The sequence below is a fragment of the Aphelocoma coerulescens genome, chromosome 1, assembly GCF_041296385.1.
Source record: "Aphelocoma coerulescens isolate FSJ_1873_10779 chromosome 1, UR_Acoe_1.0, whole genome shotgun sequence".
NCBI lineage: Eukaryota > Metazoa > Chordata > Aves > Passeriformes > Corvidae > Aphelocoma > Aphelocoma coerulescens.
This window is the reverse complement of record NC_091013.1, coordinates 28,674,471-28,694,189: the sequence shown is the minus strand read 5'-3', so window position 1 is coordinate 28,694,189 and position 19,719 is coordinate 28,674,471. Positions and strand designations below refer to the sequence as shown.

The 19,719-nt window shown below is 45.8% G+C and overlaps 1 protein-coding gene across 1 annotated transcript in view; it reads left to right on the top strand.

Annotated features, from left to right (window-relative positions):
* The window catches only part of ECRG4 (ECRG4 augurin precursor), a 69,903-nt gene that overhangs the window by 29,765 nt on the left and 20,419 nt on the right, over window positions 1–19,719 (top strand). The window lies entirely within an intron of this gene.

The following is a 19,719-nucleotide window of genomic DNA, read 5'->3' as shown; positions in this document are numbered from 1 at the left end:
TCCTACAGCCTTCTGTCAAAGATGTTTTTCCCTCTGTTGTTCTGCAGTCTCCTTGCCTGAGCAAGACCTTGACATTTCATGATTCAAGCAATAAATGACACATAATTAAAATACATGCATGACCTGTCTATCATATGCTGTTAACCCATTCTTTGCAGGGAGCAAGTGGCCACTCACCTCAACAGGTCTCATCCCTTGTCTCCCAGATGCCTGCCTTCTTCAATCCTCACCTCATTTTAGAGCTGCTAAAACATCAGTGGGATGTTTGAGCCGAAACCCCGAACAAGACTGAAATTTTGTTCCTCAGCTCCTTAGATGCACCCTGCTGCAGCCCTTCACATCCAAGATGCAAGCCAAAGAATGGAGTAAAATGGACCCTCTGTACAGTCTGATCCCCCATGGGCAGATGAGAAAGAATGGGCAGATGGCTCTCCCATGTCTGATCCTGGATCCTGGGATGTGGCCTGCCTGGCCTGCCTGTGCTTTACTGTATTCTCATTCAGTATGTATGTACTGGTACTGGGAATTTCAGTCTCAAGCTCACTGATTCTGCTCCCCCACCCCTCCCAGTCTGTCCAGTATGTTTGTTTCGGTCTTGGACTGGAGTCTGAAGTGATGTAATAGGTCTCCCAGACAGGAAACTCGTGCTCAGGTGTTACAGCGGGGATACTGCAACACGCCTATATCAAACCAGGAGTCCCGTGGAAAAGAAACAAATATATACGGACGGATTCTTGCTAGATGTTTCAGAGATGTTTATTTCCCCAGCCGCATGGCCGGGCTCTGCTGAGGGACTCTCACAGTCGGGCCCGAGCTGCTTTGCCCGCGCAGGGGAACACAAACCAACCAATGGGGAACGAGGCTGAGCAGGGGCAGGGAAACCTCGTGCCTCCCCTCAGGGCTACATGGCAGGGGAGGGACCCCAACATCTCACCCGTTTTATTTTAATAAAAGGAGAATGAAGACAATTGGATAAACATAACAAGAACAGTTTCAAAACAAAACAAGCCACCCTCCTGAGTCTTTAAATGTCCAAACAAATTCTGTGGAACATCTCAGGGCTGACAGAAGGGAGACAGAACTCTCTGGACATGCCTGTGGGGAAACTGAGGCAGGAGAGGGTTTAATTTCTTTCCTCCCCCTTTTCATCCCCCCATCGGCATCGGAAAGGGATTTTTGGGGAAACAATTGGCAAAGGCAGGGGTTTGTGAGGGAAACCATGGATGAAAAAACGGATTGGGAATAAACTGGGGATAGGGTAAACTTAGGAAAGGGTTCATATTGGGTATAGGGTAAAAGGGGAAATTAGGCTGTGGGTAGGGAAATTGCTGGAATGGATATTGTTTATAATTTTGTGCATAACGGCTGCCTTTGACGGGAATACCTCCAGGCCCAGTAACATTCGCTGCTTGTAAACCCTTCTTTCCTTGCACTATATCAAATTGAACAACTTCCCCATCTCCTACACTTTGCAGGTAATTTTTAGGGTTATTCCTTTTAATGGCAGTTCTATGGATGAATAAATCTTCCCCTGTATCATCTCGTGTTATAAATCCATAGTTGTTTTTCACATTGTACCATTTCACAGTTCCTGTGACTTTCGTTGCTAGAACGTCTCCCATCACGTGCTTGCGTGTCTGTCGTGGCTGCTGGTCCCGCGTGGCCGCCGCCTCGCCGACTCCGACGTCTCGGTCAGGCCCCCGCGCCGCGGCCGCTCTGCGCTCTCTGCACGGCCCCGCTCCAGCGCCTGTCTGGGCTCTGCACGGCTCCGCTCCGCAAACTCCACGCTGCTTTGAGAGCGGCCCCGTTTCGGCTCGGCGCTGCACTGCACAGCTTCTCGTGTCGCTGTGGAAACCGCCGCTTCTCCCTGCATAGGGCTCTCTGAGCCGTATGCACAGAGCGGGCTTCCACGCTGACCTCCGCTTCCTGGCTGCTCGTGGCCCACGGCACCCATGGCGCCTGCGGCATCGCTCCCTCACTCGCGGCCGGGTGGCCGGGGACCCCGAGACAGGGATGGGGTCCGCAGTAAGGCGCGCGCTCCCGAGGGGGCCGGGCGCATCCAGCACAGGCACCTCCGCTGGCACAGCTGCAGTCATACACTCCTGGGGTGGCCGCCACGCGGTCTCGGCCACGGGAGAAGTATGATCTTCTGCTTTAGGGGTAATGGGATCATACAGATGCTCCTGAAGAGCGTCACTGATTATAAAGGATCCACGGAGAGCTTCTATCGCTAGTCCATCCCTTAGCTTATCACAGATCTCGTTCCAGAAACACTCCTGAGAATATCCAGGAGGTTTGATATCAAAAAGTAAGTCTCGAGAAATATAGGGGAACTCTTTGAAAAGCCAGATAAAAAAGTGTTCAAGATCTCCCGGTTCCAATACTTTTTTGTTTTGTTGTTCAAGGATCCCTTTTACTTCTAGATACATTTTTTTCTGTGGCTCAGAGAGCCCCATTTCCCACGATTCTTCCATAGTCCAGATATGCAATAGCAAAACAAAACCAAGAAGAGGAATCCAAAGTTTCCAGGGTTTACTCACACAAATCAGTCACGGGGATCGTTCTGCTCGCAATCTTCCACCATATGTTACAGCGGGGATACTGCAACACGCCTATATCAAACCAGGAGTCCCGTGGAAAAGAAACAAATATATACGGACGGATTCTTGCTAGATGTTTCAGAGATGTTTATTTCCCCAGCCGCATGGCCGGGCTCTGCTGAGGGACTCTCACAGTCGGGCCCGAGCTGCTTTGCCCGCGCAGGGGAACACAAACCAACCAATGGGGAACGAGGCTGAGCAGGGGCAGGGAAACCCCGTGCCTCCCCTCAGGGCTACATGGCAGGGGAGGGACCCCAACACTCAGGGCTGACAGAAGTTGTAGGTCTGGACAGTGCAGGTGTAGGGGCTGCACCCCCTGGCCCTTTCCCCATGTCCCAGCAGTGCCAGCAGCACGGTGTCTGCAGCCTTTCCTTCCCTCTTTCCACCCAGAGCACCTCAGGGATGCCACCCTGGCACAGAGCTGCCTTGAAACCACAGGGGTGCTTAAGATGGCATGTATTTAAATGTTATTTAGCATGTGGTTTGCATGCTGTCTAGTCTTTTCTTGAACGAGCAGTGTATAGGGAGAGAACCAACAAATGAGGCTTTTTTATAGTCCTGGAAGAGCTACAAACCCAACACCTCCAAAGTAACACAAGCCACTGATGAAAGGAAGAGCCATGTGTCAGTACCACAGGTGAGCAGCCAGGCATCTGCTTTAACAAGGAGTTAAAGGCCCCCAGTGAGCACACCCTTGCTCAAGTTCCTACCAAACAGAAATTCAGTCTCAGGAGGATTCCTTTTTTTTCCTTGGGATGTTTTCCAGCCATATGGTGCCAGTCTCAAAAATTCATGTCTGAATCATTTATTTTTAATAGGTAAATATCTTCCTTCTGTCTCTCCTTTATTCATTAGTGGGACAAGAACCAGTTGTTTTTTGGTTTTTTTTTTTTTTTTTTTTTTTTGTGGGGTTTTTTTTGGTAATAGAGAATGAGCCTCCCTGTCTTGCTCCCTTGGATTTCTGGAAGTTTTTCCTTGAGAAGTCTTGCCAGAAGGGGAAGGCAGCCATGCTTGTCCCATCCCATGGGGTGACTCAAGGAAGTGCCACTCTCACCTCATATGCAACACAGGGCTGCTGACAAATATCCCTGCTGAAGCAGGGAAGTCCCTCAGAAACTTCATTTATGTAATAACATACTTTTGTTACAATATATGTGTCCATCTCCTTTTACAAAGTTCACTGTGGTTTTCTTTCTGCTGCTGTATTGCAGCACCTTGGAAAACACACTTCATCATCACTTCAGTGGCCCTGCTGTTCTCCAGGTTGTCTGCCACCATCTCTTGCAAGCTGGAAATGAAACCTTTTATGTCATGGAAGGCAATGCACAGATGGTGTGTGTACCTGGGTGGGTGTGGGTTTAAGTGCGTCTCCTGTTTGGGTGCCTTAAACTCACCAGCTACACGAGAAAACCAGCACTGTATCTCACTGGCTCCTCTCACTGGGCTTCACCATCTTAGTGCTAAAATATCCTCCCAACAGTAGGCTGAAAGCAGTGGTGGGAAGGTGCTTTCATGGCCAACCTATGCACTGAGTCTGGGCAATAAAAGGGCCTGAATTACACCCTGCAGCTGGGTTGTTAACTGCAGCGATTAGATATGCACCTGCATGTGTGAGCAAGTGGATGTATCCAACTTTGGGAGAGATTTTAAATAGGCAGCTCTGGCAGTCCTCTCAGTTTCTCTCAACATGAGGATATTCTGCTTTACTGGTTTATTTTTGGACATGCAGACTGCAGAAAAAGGAATTTTGTTAATAGAGGCATGCAGTCTCATTTGTGAAAATAACTTCATAAGTATGGGAAAACATTGTGCTGTTTTACTTAAATCTGCACATGTTTTGCTGACTTAGAAGTTGGTACTGCATTTCAAAGACTAACTCACTAAGCCTGATTGGTGTCCTTTATCTTTTGATGTTTAAGAAGTTTTTCTTTCCAAAGTCTTCTTTTCTTTCAAGGCACTTCAATGAAAAGTCTTCTTTCACCCACCTTCAGAACTGCACGTAGCATCCTTCAATTCTCCCTGATTTATCTTCTGTATTCTCTTGACTCAAGGCAGATCATAAATTTACCCTAATTTATGATCTAGTATATATATATATTTTTTTTTTTCCCCAATTCTGCATTTTCTGAGACATTTATTTCACCCTAATGAAAATAATGTATCTACTCGGGTATGCTTGTCCCTCTGAAAGTAAACTGTGGTGGCCTACCATGGCAATAGGGACAATAAATGCATCAACTGAAAGCTGAATCAACTGATTCCTTGCTGATATTTCATCAAGCATCTGGACCTTTTTATTTTTCCCTTGAACTACTACTACTTACATGTTCAAGTGCAAAAAAGTGTGTTTAAAAATAAAGTGAAGGGTCAAACTCTGACCTTGTCTTCTGTGGGAACTGCACTGACTTGGTGCACAAGACCATGTTCTGGTCAGAATTCCAGAGTAGGAAGAAGAGTCTTTTTTATTTTCTTTTGACTCTTTTTTTGGTGCAGCAATAGCTACAGGCTAAAAGATCCACTTATGTCTTGTTTGAAGGCTTTAAAACAAACCACAGTTTTCAGTGACAGTTCTGGGACTTGTACATCACTTAATTTTTCTACTTTTCTTCTAGCTTTTTGTCACCAAAGGTTTTGTCAGGAAAAGAGGATTATTATTACTATTAACTTTAAAGAGGTCATCTGCTCCTGCTTCATATCTCTCTCTCCTGAAACCATTATTTGCTGTTTGTGACATCAAGTTGTTGCTGTGGTAGCAACTCAAAAATAGAAGAACATGACATCATGCAGGGAAATAACAGCTTATCTGAGGAACTTTTATAGGTGTCCTCATTTTCACTTTTTGTTTTCCCAAACCCTGATTTTAATCTCTTTGTCTGAAAAAATAATTTTGCAGACAATAAGCATGCTACCTACCTACCTACCTACCTACCTACCGTGCCCCTTGCTGACGTGTATGGCTACCCAGAGTTTTCCTGTTTCAATATGAGATATTCAACACTGGCTAAAGGTTTAAGCTTCCAAATAAGGTTTCATCACAAAAATGCAACTAGATCCTCAGCCACAGATTCCCTGGCAAAAATGCTCCACTGATGTGACTTCTGCCAGGGTGGGATAAAGATTAGTTAATTCCATTGTAGGACCCAGGGTGCATTCTGTCTTCCCAAAATGCTCAGTTTATCTGGGGAATCTCAGTTTATATGGGGAATAGGGAAGGTTTGGACAAGATGCTGTGCTTGGTGTTTCTCCTCCATCGGGGGGTCAGAGACTGGCTACAGCAGGAGGGGGAGAGGTGGACAAGAGGCAAAGCTTCTTCATGTAGGACCAAGCAACCTCATGAGTGATTGGTCATCTCTCTGATCCTCAAACTCAGAACTGAGATGATCGCCAGGTTAGAAACAAGAAGCAAATCAAGAACCAATGAGTTGCCTCCAAAGGTGTCATCTGGGCTTTTTCTGCTGACATGCTTCTTACTCTGGCACTGTCCTAAACCATTAGGACCCTCATTGCTACCTTTCTGTGGTCTTTTGGGGTGGCTGTACCATACTTTATTTCTGCACCAAAGATCTTGATTTTCTCATGGATTAATGAAGTGGTTTGTGGCTAAGAAAGGAAAGGGTGTAGGTCCTTCCTTTATATGGTTGCCTGTGACTGCCAAAAACTGGATTGAATCACTCAACAGGCTTCTTCCAGTTGTATTACTGATACTAGTAGTTCAGGCTGAGCTTGTAGGAGAATCGAGTTTATTACCCTGACAGTGCTTTACTTGCTTTCAGGCCAGGGTTGGGAGCAGGACTCTTGTAATGGGTTCTGAAAGTCGCAAGTGACCCAGAGGAAGAAGCTGAAGGGAGCAGTCTACTACCTGAAGTCCACAGATATTGGGGATTTGAAGCCTTTTGACTTTGCATCCCAAACTCTTCTTCTGAATTTGCTTTTTTAGAGAAAGACTTTCTCATTCTCCATGCAGCAATGGAGTCCCTTTGCATATCACAGTCTTAAACTTGGCTGAGGCCTCTCAACACTTCAATCATGAAACAGAAATTCAAGAATCAACAGTGAAGACTTTTGGCAGCCACCACAATCCTGCAGATACAGTCCCTTCCTTTTTTCTCTATGAATTTGCAGTGGAATTTGGCTGAATTGGCTGTAAGATTATTCCTTCATGCCTTCTTTTCTACTGAGGTTTGAGAGACCTCATCACAGTTCTACTTATCACCCCCTCCATGCTCCTGCTCCTCTGTTCATCATGTCTCTTTCGTCACCTTTCATCAGGCAGGATCAAGCAGTCTCTCAGACACTGGACATGTAGAGGCATCCTCACCCCACAGACATTTAACAGGTCTGCATGGCTGCATTACTATTCTGGCCAGGAGGCATTAACCTGGCATGGGAACTGGAGAGCAAACAATCAGGGCACGTGAAGGGACTGAGGGAGAGTTACCAAAGCTGCTCTTCAGTGCCTCATCATGGATTCACATGGCCAAATGGGTCTGAATGCAGCATCAGCTATGACAGACCAGGGGGACCACCTGCACTGCACCCTCAGTGCCTCTGAGTGTCTCGGGGGCTTTTCTAAAGGGGAAAGCACAGGGAACTGTGGTGCAGTCTTCTCAAGGTAGCCCCATGGCAGGTCTATGGGAGATGGTAAGATCCATGCTGGTCCTGTGGTAATGAGCCCTGGCTTCTGGAATGACTTATAAGGAAGGAAGCCACCTCTGTCTACAAAACAAGAGAAGAAAATACGAGTCAAAATGTTGCCACAGCAATTTTACAGGCCTGCCTTAGAGATATCTTGATAGAAAAAGCAGGAACTAAAAAGCAGGATGGGAAATAGAAGGTTTAGAAAACATCAACTGGGCTGCAGAGGTAAAGAGACGTCAGTGAATGTATTTTAAAAATGGGAGCTTTATCCTCATCTTTTTTATCTAATAGAAAAGCTGATTGCATTTTCTTTCATATGAAAAATCATAGAATCATAGAATGGTTCAGGTTGGAAAGGACATTAAAGATGATCTCATTCCAACCCCCTCCCCACCATGGGCAGGGACACCTTCCTCTAAAACAGGTTGCTCAGAGCTCCATCCAACCTGGCCTTGAACACTTCCAGGAATGGGGCATCCACAGTTTCTCTGAGCAAGCTGTTCAAGTGCCTCACCGGCCCCACAGTAAAGAACTTCTTCCTAATCTACGCTTGCTGTCCTTCAGTTTAAAGCCATTATCCCTTGTCCTGTTATTACATGTTCTTGTAAGAAGTCCCTCTCCACCTGTCCTGTAGGCTTCCTTTAGGTACTGGAAGGCTTTTATAAAGTCTCCCTGGGGGCTTCTCTTCTCAAGGCTGAACAACCCCAATCTCTCTCAGCCTGTCTTCACAGGAGAGATGTTCCAACCCTGTAATCATCTTTGTGGCCCTTCTCTGGACTCATGTCAGCAGGACCACACCCTTCTTATGTTGGGCCCCCAGAGCTGGATGCAGCACTCCAGATGGGGTCTCGCCAGAGCGGAGGAGTGGGGCAGAATCCCCTCCCTCGCCCTGCTGGCCACAATGGTTTTGATGCAGCCCAGGACACAGTTGGTTTTCTGGGCTGCAAGTGCACATTGCCAGCTCACGTCCAGCATTTCATCCACCAGTACCTCTAAATCCTTCTCCTCAGGGCTGTTCTCAATCCATTCTCTGCCCAGCCTATTTGTGCTTGGCTTACCCCAAACCAGGTGCAGGACCTTGGCACTTGGCCTTGTTGAACTCCCTGAGGGTGGGTTCACATGGTCCCACCTCTCACGCCTGTCCAGATCCCTCTGGATGCCATCCCTTCCCTCCAGCATGTTGACCACACCACAGAGTTTGGTGTCACCAGCAAACTTGCTGAGGGTGCACTTGATCCCACTGTCCATGTCACCGACAAAGGTGTTAAACAGCAGCTGTCCCAGTATCGACTCCTGAGGAACACCACTAGTCACCGTTCTCCACTTGGGCATAGAGCCATTGACTACAACTCCTGGAGTATGACCATCCACCCAATTTCTTATCCATCCAGTTGTCTATCCATCAAATCCATGTCTTCACAGGCTACCTGTTCTTGTTTCCACCCACTGTAGGCTTCCTTTTTGTGTTTGAGTTTGTCCAGGAGCTCCTTGTTCATCCACACAGGTCTCTCTCTGGTGTTTCTGCCTGACTTCCTCCTTGTTGGAATGCACTGCTTCTGAGCTTGAAGGAGGTGATTCTTGAATATCAACCAGCCTTCTTGTGCTCCTCTTCCCTACAGTGCCTTACTCATGGTACTTTATCAACCAGATCCCTGAACTGCCAAAATCTTCCCTCCTGAAGTCCAGGATAGCAGGAGTATTACATGCCCTCCTCACTGCTTTGGGGATCTTGAGTGACTTTCATGGTCACTGCAGCCCAGGCTACCCTTGGGCTTCACATTTTCCACCAGCCTCTCCTTGCTGGTGAGAACCAGGTCCAGTATAATATCTGTCCTTGTTGGGTGCTTATTAAATTTTCTTGTTTAGTTTCTTTTCTTCTTTGCCTCTGCCTTTGGAGTTCCTTTAGTCAGAGTTGGGATTAAAAAGCAGGAGATGCCGAGTTGTTCTTCAGACTCAGATGTTTATTATTTCTTATCTATGGTACAGCTGCACGGAATGTGCCTCTAAGTTAACAAGATGGAAATGGCCCCCAAGTGCTACCTTCCAAGGTCTTTTAAATCCCTAACTGTCCAATTATGAAATGCCAACTCATTTATTTTTACTTATAATCCAGTAACTAATCATTCATGTTCCATACTGTGGGTTTTTTGAACCAATACCAGATCACCCAGGCATGTGGAGAAGAAGGAAGAAGAACAAAGAACTAACCTACACCCCAAATCCTCCATCTTGTTACATTATCCCAGAAACCTAAATGTCCTACATCTCTACATATTCCACCCAGTGACACAACTTTAATTATACAGCAACAACCTCAGTGCTATCACATAAAAAGGGAAGCCTTTCCCAAGGCCCCAGGTCAAATGCATTGTGCTTCTGAGGATCACTGCCTGTCAGCACTGAAAGACTGAAATTCTCTGAACTCAAGGTTCCAACAGGTGCTCTGTCACTTGGAGGAGGAAGTTATCATCAGTGCATTCAAGAACCATCTGAATTGCTCACACCCTGCTGTGTTTTCTCTCCAACAGATATCAGGGTGGTCAGAGTCTCCCATGAGGACCAGTTCTTGTGAACATGAGGCTGCTCCTATCTGTCTATAGAGGGCTGGGTCTTCTAGGTCGGGTGGCCTGTAGCAGACCTCCACTGTACTGTCACCTGTCCCTGCCCTCCCTTTATTCCTGACCCATAATTTCTTGATCAGCTCTTCATCCATCCCCAGGTGGAGCTCCATTCCCTCCAGCTGGTCACTGACACAGAGAGCAAGACCTGCTCCTTCATGTCCCATGCCTGTCCCTCCTGAGGAGCCTGTATCCTTCCATTCCAACACCCCAGTCACAGGAGCCATGTCTCCATGGTGCTGATAAGGCCGTAGCTCTGCAGGCACGCACACAACTCTAACTCCTCTCATTTATTCCCCATGCTGTGCGTTTGAACAGAGGCATTTAAGCTGGGCCCCCTTATGAAGATGACTTACTGGCTGGGGCGGCAAGAATTCCTTTGTGCTGCCCTTCAGGTGCTCACCTGATGACCTGTGATCCTTTTCCAGGCTTTGGGCATCTCTTGCTGGCCCTGGCATCAAACTGGAAGGGATGCATTGAGGTTCTCCTCCCCGAGAAACTTTACTTTGACAAACTTTTAAAACTTTGTTAAACTTCAAGTTTAATGAACATTTTAGTTTAAATAAAACAAACAAGTGAAAAGGAGGGAGTGGTAAACTGTTAGCTGCCTATTTAAAAACAAGGGAGCTGCAAACAGTTATTCCAAAGGCATTTGCTTCATCCTGCTCACTAACTTGTAACTCAAGTGGAATAATTAATTAATTTGAGGCACTCTGAAACATGCAAATGCGTTTCTCAGCATCTCCTGTAATCAATCACTCTACAGGGAGACAATTAATTTATCAAAATTAGGAATTCCTGATAAGGCTGTTTCACAGTTCCCCTACCTTTAGAGAGGAAAACAAAACAATAATTAAATAAAAGGGAGAATTTCTCCAAAGCAATGACTCCCCAGCCAAATAAAATTGAACCTCTTGTGGTAATGAGTTTATTTTGGACTTGGTGAGGAAGGTGGTGATCTCCAAAGGCAAGCAGCTTCCACAGACACCAGTGCCCAGAAACTGTATGAGCTCTCAAACTGCAGTGTTGTTGCCGGGTGTCAGCACTTTCTCCTAAGCCGTTTAGCACCACTTTGAAACACCAGCTTAATTTTAAACTCGCTCACTGATTGTGGAGGTGGCCGCAGCTACAGGACATCTGGGCAGCTGCTCCCTCCGCCCGTTGGTGTCACCCCCAGGACGTGCTGGAGGTCACAGTCCCCGCAGCAGCCCTTGTTGAAGACGTGACTTTTTCCTTGGCCCTGGCAGAGGGGGAGCCACCAGGCCTGAGGCTGCTGAGGATGGCTGCAGGGCTCTGCTGTCTCACAGGCTGCAGCAGCTCTTAGGTGCACATTCACTTACAAAATTTGATGTCTTCATGGATGCTTATCTGCAGCTCAGCTCAATGGAACCCCCAGTCTGGGGCTTTTGAGTAGTCCTACTCAAAATTTTAGATAACAATTTATAAAAGTAAGAATAGGAAAATGAACTAATCAAACACTTGCCTCAAATTCTGTTGAAATCAGTGAGGCTTTTCCTCTGAAGCCGTTAGGATTTTGATTTGGTTCTTGAGAAAATTGGTTTTTTCCATGAAAGAAACACTGGAAGTATGTTTGTTGCTCCTGCATTCATGTATGGGATTCTTCCACATTTTCTCTGCATAATGAAGAATTATAGACTTATTCCTCATCAGTTAGCAGCAAGGAGGGAACAGATCCTACACACTAGGCTGTATCAGAGAGATAATGAAACCCACATGACATTTCAGGGCGTGCTTTGAAAGCCTTTTCCTTAGATAAGCTATCATCTGCTCTGTAAGCAAAATTGTTGTGAATATGGGTTTTTCCCCCCCCCCCTTGATTTTCATTAACATAACCATTTGCATAAAAAGCAAGATTCTTGTTTCTGAAAAGTCCATATTCTCCTGCTGCTTGTTTCCCCCCGTGCCCCCAAAGTTTCCATTCTCTGTTGGCAACTTGATAAATCACTTCCACTAAACTCAATTATGGTATCACCAACACAGCTTTATCACTTCAGGTGATAAGGAATAACCAGCAAGCACAGCCACAAAACCTGCAAGAATACAGATTATGTTTCCCTGTCATTTGCTCCATTAACAGCTTGTATGGAGTGATTGAAAAAAAAAGGAACAAAAAGAAGACATGATAGAAAGAGATTATATTCTTTACATATCCCAGATGCTTAAAGCCGAGGTAATGCATAAATTATGAGCCTCAGGTAGGGCCTTCTGAGAGCAGCGGAAGGACTTTCATCAGCTTCAGTGAGTTTCAGATAGAACAATGCATTTGGAGTGAAGCAGAGTACCATTATATAATGACAAAAATTGGAAAGAGAAAAAAAAAGCAGCAAGTGAGAGGAGAAAAAAGGCTGCAGGCATTTTTGCTGACTTGGATAGGAAGGTTCACAGCAGAAGCCGAAAGATCCATATCTAAATGGAAATGAGGAAACTACTACATCTGAATGAGATTTTGCTGATCCAGTCTAATTAACCTGGTAATGTTCAGATACTTTAGTAATTTAACTTTAGAAGGTAAATTGCTTCTTAATAAGTTCCTGGGATTTACTTTTTGGCATGGAGAACAACAGTATTCTTTTCTTCTACACTACAAGAGTCTGGAGCATGATTCTGACAGACATCATTATAGTCCAAGCCACCACCATGAACAGATTTCAAGAGGAAGAGACACCTGTTTAACTATAGCCGAGAAGACCTGTGCAAAAAGAAAAACATTAAAGAATTGTAACTAGCAAAATTTCATCTAGTATTTGAATCATTAAGTGCTACAATCAACTTGTGCTATAAAGTAAAATGCATTGTGGGAAACTTAGGGGATGAAACTACAGAGATAATGACAGGTTACTGAGAAAGAATAATGTGTGTTTGATAATCACCATCCAAACATGTTTAAATATTTCTAAAACAGAGGCACATTGCAGTTTGGAAAATATAAGGATTACCTGTAAGACAGGAGAACCTGTCCCAGGCAGGCTGTGAGAGGGATTATGAATAGCCTCCTCAACACAGCTTCCCAGGGCAAGGTTGCACTAGAAGAGGAGCATCAAAGAGAAGCAGTCACATTGCTGTTTGTCTGTGCAGCATGCATAAAACCACTCTGGAGAGAGATATCCACTTATAAAGTCCATGCTGCCTGAAGAATGAGGAAATGAGTCCACAGAAGAACAGTCCAGGTGACCCTCAGCCTGGAGACCAAGCCTTCCCAGGTATGACTTGAGGTAGAAAGGCTGTTGTTCTCACCTAGGAGGAATCTTAGCAGCCTTATGTTCTTGCAGACCAAAAAATCTATGATAAGATAATGGTGGGATGGTAAAAAGTTACAGACAAGGGCATAACAAGATCCAGTGGGTAGAAATTCAAGGCAGATGAATTTAACCTTAATGCAAGAAGTAATCTCCTACTGCTAAAGTTAATGGGATGTTGCAGTGCCTGAACAGGAAAGAAGGTGGGTGCTTCTGTCAGTTTGTGATAACACATGCCCTTTCCAACATGCTGCTCTCTTTGGATCAACTGCATATAATCCATACAGAGTCACAGAGGGGTGAGTAGGCAGGAGGGACCATGGCACAGGTGTCTTGGGGTGACTTTATGATGTGTATCCCCTATCACTGCTCTATGCCCAGAAATTAATTTTGTGCCTTTCTGTGCCTTTAAACTGAGCCTGAGAGAGGGAAGAGGAAAAAACTGAGGGAACTTTTCAAAGCAGTTGTTCAAGGACACAGATACACACTCCTCTGTGTCCTGCTGCAGCAGCAAGAGCAGAGGAAGTGCCCTGCTTGCTTTCCAGCCAGCTTTCAGCTCCTCTGCTCTGGAGGGAGATGGTGAGTTGAACTTTGTTTTCCTGGGACTTTGGTTTTTCCCTTCTTCTCTTCTGGACTGTTTCAACATCAGAACACATAGGGAGAATTTTCCACCGAGGCCCTGGAGGTGGGCCCACACCGACCCAGCTCTGAGGAGGAGGAAAGAGACCACACCTACAGAAGGACTCTGAAATCTTCCCAGGCTTCTCTCCACAGTGAGAGGTTTTATTATTTAGCATTATTATACTTTTCCTGTGTGTTTGTTAAATAAATAGTTTTTTTATCTCTTTCACTTTCCTCTGAGGAAAATTTATTTTTTTCCCAAACCTGGTGGGGGAGGGATGGTTGTAACCTGCTTTCTATCAGGGAATATTTTCTTCCAAATTTGTCCAAGCCGGCATAACAGGGCATCAGGTGCAGAGGGGATATTGGGGCAGATGAGATCTGGTACAGGCACATACTTGTTATTTGTACTGCTGCAGGTGGCTGCATGGATGAAAATGCAGTGATTGCTCTCTCTGGTGCCTCCTTGCTGCATGGATGAAAATGCAGTGATTGCTCTCTGGTGCCTCCTTGCTCCACAGGGAGGCTGGGAAAGGCTGCAAGTCAAGGCAGTGCCAGCATGTGCTGATAGGGCCATTAGTGCAATGAAACTCCCTGCATCCAGGCTTTGTGCCTGGGGGGTTCTGGGGGGATATTTTTATCCTGCCAGTGTTTGCCTATTGTATATGTATTTCAGAGAAAAGCAGAAAGAGGAAATTTAACTCCAATGGGGCACAGTAAATCCAAACAGGGTGGATCATAGCACACCAAGGCAATCATTTGGTGCTGGGAGATGATATCAAGATCTCTTTTGCATTTTATTTAGCCCATTGACAGATACAGAATTGGGTCAGAAGAAACCTTTGGGTAACATCTGCTGGTGTTCACCATTCTGAGGAGAGGCCACCATGGGCGTGTTGTCTCCTGCTGCCCACTCCTGTCTGGCACCACCACAGCATCCTCAGCTGATGGAGCCCAGGCTTTGCTTTAGTCTCCAAAGAGGAGAGGGCCAATGGGAGGCAGTGCCATGAAGGGAGTTATCTTGGGTTTCCTGCCCTTTGGGTACCTGAATGCTGAACAGAAATGTTTTCAGTTGAGAACTGGACTCATCTGGCTTCCTGCTGAGCCTGGGTGCAGCCCTTTAATTAGTGGGAAATAATTGCATTCAGCAGAGGAAGAGGCTGTCAAGTAGCATGGGAAAAATATTTTTGATTTAGCAGAAGTCATTTTAACCTGAGGTGTCCTATAGGAAGTAGATGCAGATATGAAGCCAGCATTTCTGAGAGCAGGATATGTTGTCTTTTCAGAAACATTCTCCTTTCACTGGGGATGTGTCCTATTGGGACAGTGGCTGAAGGACAGGAGTTGAAAGGCTGCTGAGTCTGAGGTTTCCTACCAGCTGGCACCACTCCACCTTCCTGCTGCATCAGATGGGTGGCAGCAGCCAGTGGGGTGGGATCTGCCAGGGCATGTTTAGGCTGGTGTTGGACCTGAAGAAGGCTCAGGATGTGCAAAAGCTCTTGACTTATTTGCTTATCAAAGCATTTAGGCTGAGCTTTCTAGAAGAAGCTGGCACAGACTGAGCTCTGCTCAGCCCCACCAATATCCAGGAGGAACTGGGCTCCTCATTTCCTGGACCTCTTTGAAAATCCCAAACTTCCTCTCCCATCCTGCCCCTGGGGGCTGGGACCATCTCGGAGTACTTACTTATGACTTATTTCATAATGTAGCAAAATAATAATGATATGGCAGATCTTAAACTCACTAAACTCCAACAGCTAGTGTAACATGGAGTTTGAAGAGCTGGCGATCGTAAATGGTTAACTAACAAGTGTTTACAGTGCCTCATGATAGTTGCTGGCACTAAGACAAGGGCAGTAAAAAGTGGATTAGATGAAGATAAATGTGAGACACAGGCAGAAACAAGTACTCTAGCAGATGTGTGTGGAAATTAATGGGGTGGTGATAATAACAAATTCTGATTTGCCACGCAGTAAATGTGTCTCTTGATAATCGGTTTCCAGCCGAATACCAACCAGGCATGCAAGAGATAGAAACCTAAATGGGGTGACATCTCCACATTGCCAATGCATTGGATGGACACAGAAAAGCTCAAAAAAGATAGCTGGAAAAGTTGAGTTTGTTTGGTTCCCTGCAGTCTTCAAGGTTTTTTTTTCTGGGTCTGTGACCAAGTCTCTCGACAAATAAATCCCCAGGGCTACCAGGGAAAGATTTCTCCCAGCTCAAGCTGAGATCTTGGCCATGTTCCAGCCACTGCTGCAGATGTCCTGTCTGACATGGGGCAGGCAGTCACCACTGACTCCATATGTCTGCTCATCTACCAAACTGGGATGTGAAAGCTCCCACACAGCACAATGCTTTGCCAGATGTGTTGTTGAACTTCATGTGTTTATGTTTGTGAAGAGAACATAGGATGAAAGGCATTGCAGAAATGCAAGACATGATTTGTTATGATTTAAAAGCCATTCGGTTTAGCAATGCTACTTTCAAATATTTGCATCCTGCAGGCATTTCCAGATAAGGACTTAAGCCCAGCTTTTCTTTTCCAGTACCGATTTTTTTAAAAAGCAGAGTGGCTTTGGAAACGGAACTTTGAGCTTGCCTGCTGCAGCCTGTGTGACCACAGGGACCAGACTGTGACTCCACAGGCATGGAGGCATGGAAAGCAGTCCCTGCTCTTGCCTCTCTTCCCATGTGAACAGACCCTGTTCCTCCCCCAGCTTCACCATGCACACCGATCCTTGCAGGCATTGCAATGAAGGTAACACAAACCGAGCTGGGATATTTTCCCAATGTATGGAGCTGGGGCTGTAGCAGGGCAGGGAGGGGAGGAGGGCAGGAAGCCCTGAGACTGGTGTCACCATGGCGGAACTGTAAAAAGGACCCACCTCATCACTGGTACTCGGAATTTCTTCCCACTCACCTGAAATGAAGTTTGGGTGAATATGAGAATACATCCTGCGGGATGTCTCTGAGCCCCTGCTAAAATCCAGTAATTTGAATAAGTACAGGGGACTAAAGACAAAGACAATGGAATTAACAGGTTTCTGTCCTACATCCTAAAATAAATATGACATTTTCCATTCCCAGTGAAGGTAGCAAGTACCTCCTTGCTCAAAGTCTTCCTGCTGAGAACCCTCTGGCCACATGTGATGGTGCTGCTCAGATACTCTGGCCCCTGGCCTCTTTTTCCTGGTGTCCCCATGTTCAGGCACATCAGTCCTGGGCCTCCTTGCCTTGGGCTTGGATAGTGAGAGGTCAGCAGCTGAATGCAGTGCCCAAAAAATCTCTGAAAGCAGTGAGTGGGGACGTGCTGACTCCAGGCTACCAACAATGCAGCCCAATCAAATGCATCTAATTTCCCAGTCAGTGCTTCTTGCACACATGACCTGTTAAAAGGATTAAATTAAAAGAATTCCCAGAGCTAATCTAGAGATGATATGATGAGAGACAGGAGCTCAAGCACATCCCAGAGGTGACTGATCAGGTTTCCTAGGATGTATTATTTATGGGGCCATCTGCTTTAGACAAGCATTGAAGTCTGAAGGGGAGGAGGATTTTGATGGAATTCACTCATTTAACTGGGACAGGGTGATGGTGGAAGAGATGCTGTGGTTTCTCACCACTCCACCACCCCTCTCCAATAAATGATATTGTAGTTATTTATTCAATAAAGCTGGCAGCAGGGTACCTGTGTGTTGATGCCTTCAACAAAATGCTGCTGAGCTCTGAGAGCTCACCCATGTCCTCACAGAAGGACCATTCCTAGCAAGGTCCATTAACATAAGGGAGAGAGGTGCAAGTATGCTCCAGTCTGAGCTACTGGTACTGTGAAAAATACTGGAGTATAAACAGAGCCATGACTGGAATGTGAGGAGGCAGGGGGGCAGCCAAAAAGAGGCAAAGTCAGCAGGAGAACAGGAAGAATTTCCCCAGAATAGATGATTTAGTTACTATATAGCTCAGTAACTGCAGGATCTGTTTACAGCAATTATAGACAACACAAAGCAAAATCGCAAGTGTAAAAAAGGAAACTGTCTTTCTTTCTGATTTAGGCTGATGTGCTATTTAAATAATATGGGTCAAGCAATCTGAAATAAAATATCTTCATGAACAGAATTCCCTTCTGTCCATCTCCCACAGTGCTAAAAGTAGCCACCGTCTGCTGACATTTCCCCATCACATGTGCATTACCAGATTTCTAAATATCGATGCTTCCTCAGGGTAATGTCTAAGCCTTTCTTAATGATCAGGAGTGAAAATCATCTCAAAGCTTTGGTTGGGAAAGTTCTACTAAACCTTTACACAGAAATTTGCTGGAAGCTACCTGTCAGTTTGCTGCCCACTTTCCAGTAATTCAGACTAATGACTCGTCAACACCCCCTTTTTTCCCCCTTTGCATCTGTCTAGAAGGAGCTTTCTGCTCCAGTTACTGGTTTAATAACACAAGGCTATGTACCGGGGCAAAATTCTCACACAGTCTTACTTGATTTGTCTCATGACTCTTTTCCTAATCCTTATTTTTTATTTTTTGAAAAACATTATCTGAGTGATTGGTTCTAGCTTATAAAGATTTGTTCTTCTGAATTGGGGTATTGCTTCAGAGCTGTTCTTCTGGCCACTGGGCTTATGCAGGAAAGTTTTGATTGCAAAAAACTGCAGACTTAGAGTAATAGGCTATAAGAAAGGTGGCTGTGAACAACATCAGAAATCCTTTTATGCAAAGTTTTTGCTTAGCTGAAATTTAGGTTTCTGTATTATGGAAGGTTTCTCCCAGAGTTGCTACCTATCAGTGTTTTACCCAGACAGACAGGGAACTAGACTTCTGTCTGATAGGTGATTTGTTGTATCAGCCACATGCTGAATATTCCGGCTGGGAAACGCAGCCTGCAGAAGGAGCCTGGATTAGGCCATGTGGCAGGGTTGCTCTTGCTCATGAGCTTCACTGAGGTGCCTTTCTGGTGTAGCTTCCATCTCACTTCACCCCTGGCAGTGGCACACTGGGGCATCATCAGGCTCTTCTGGCTGGAGGACAGTCATGGATCATGGGAAGAGGGAGCAGCAAAGCTTCCCCATGAGTTGCCTTCAGCCACAAGTGTAACATCAACTACACCTCCATGAGGGCCTGTGGCAAAGGGCTGGGTGCCCTCAGCATCCCCTGCTCTGTGGCACTGGACAATGAGGGTCAGGGTGCTACGAGCTGGGTGTGTACAGTACAGGGAGTCGCATGAAGCCCCATCTGTGGGGCCATGCAGGCACGTGTCCCCTGCGTACTGCCAGAGGTCCATGAAGCAGCTCCTTGGCACATGCTTCGGTCTCTAAATAGCCAGCAAGGTGTGTGCAGACAGAAACCTGCATGAGGATGAGTGCCTGGGAACAAGCAAGGGCATGCACTATCTTCTGGCTGCAAAAGTTGGAGTCAGCAAGGTGATAAAAAGCAACCAAGCCACTGGAGTCCCTTTTTGTTCCCGTTGCTGTAAAAATAATACTAGTGGCAGATTTGTGTCCCCATCTCCCAGCCCAAAAGTGTCCTAAGGACTGGATTCCTCTCCCAAACTACTCTGGTTGGCAGCCCTTCATCTACTTCAGGGAAATTACTCACAAAAGACAAGACTTTTGGGCCAGACAGAGGGCCAGGGATTTTAAAGCCCTGGCAGGACAAAATACTGGAGGGGCTTATCTTCTGCATGGCTTTTGAGCAGGTGTCTCTGCAGAGGCTTCTTCATTGTCCAGGAAAATAGGCTGAAATGTTATGAGAGCTTCTTAAGGAATACCTACAGCAAGTGAGCCTCCCTGTGTGGTGGTACAGCCCTTACCACAAAGCGTCTTGCTGCTGCCACTGTGCAGCTAAAGCAGGGGTGAATCTTCCATTACTGCTCGGTTAGTTTTTGCTGGATTATTCTTCTTCCAGCTTATTTTTCTGATGATCTAGTGGGTTAAACTGTGCGGGTGAAGACACATGGTGCTGGAGTCAAGGTGGTATAG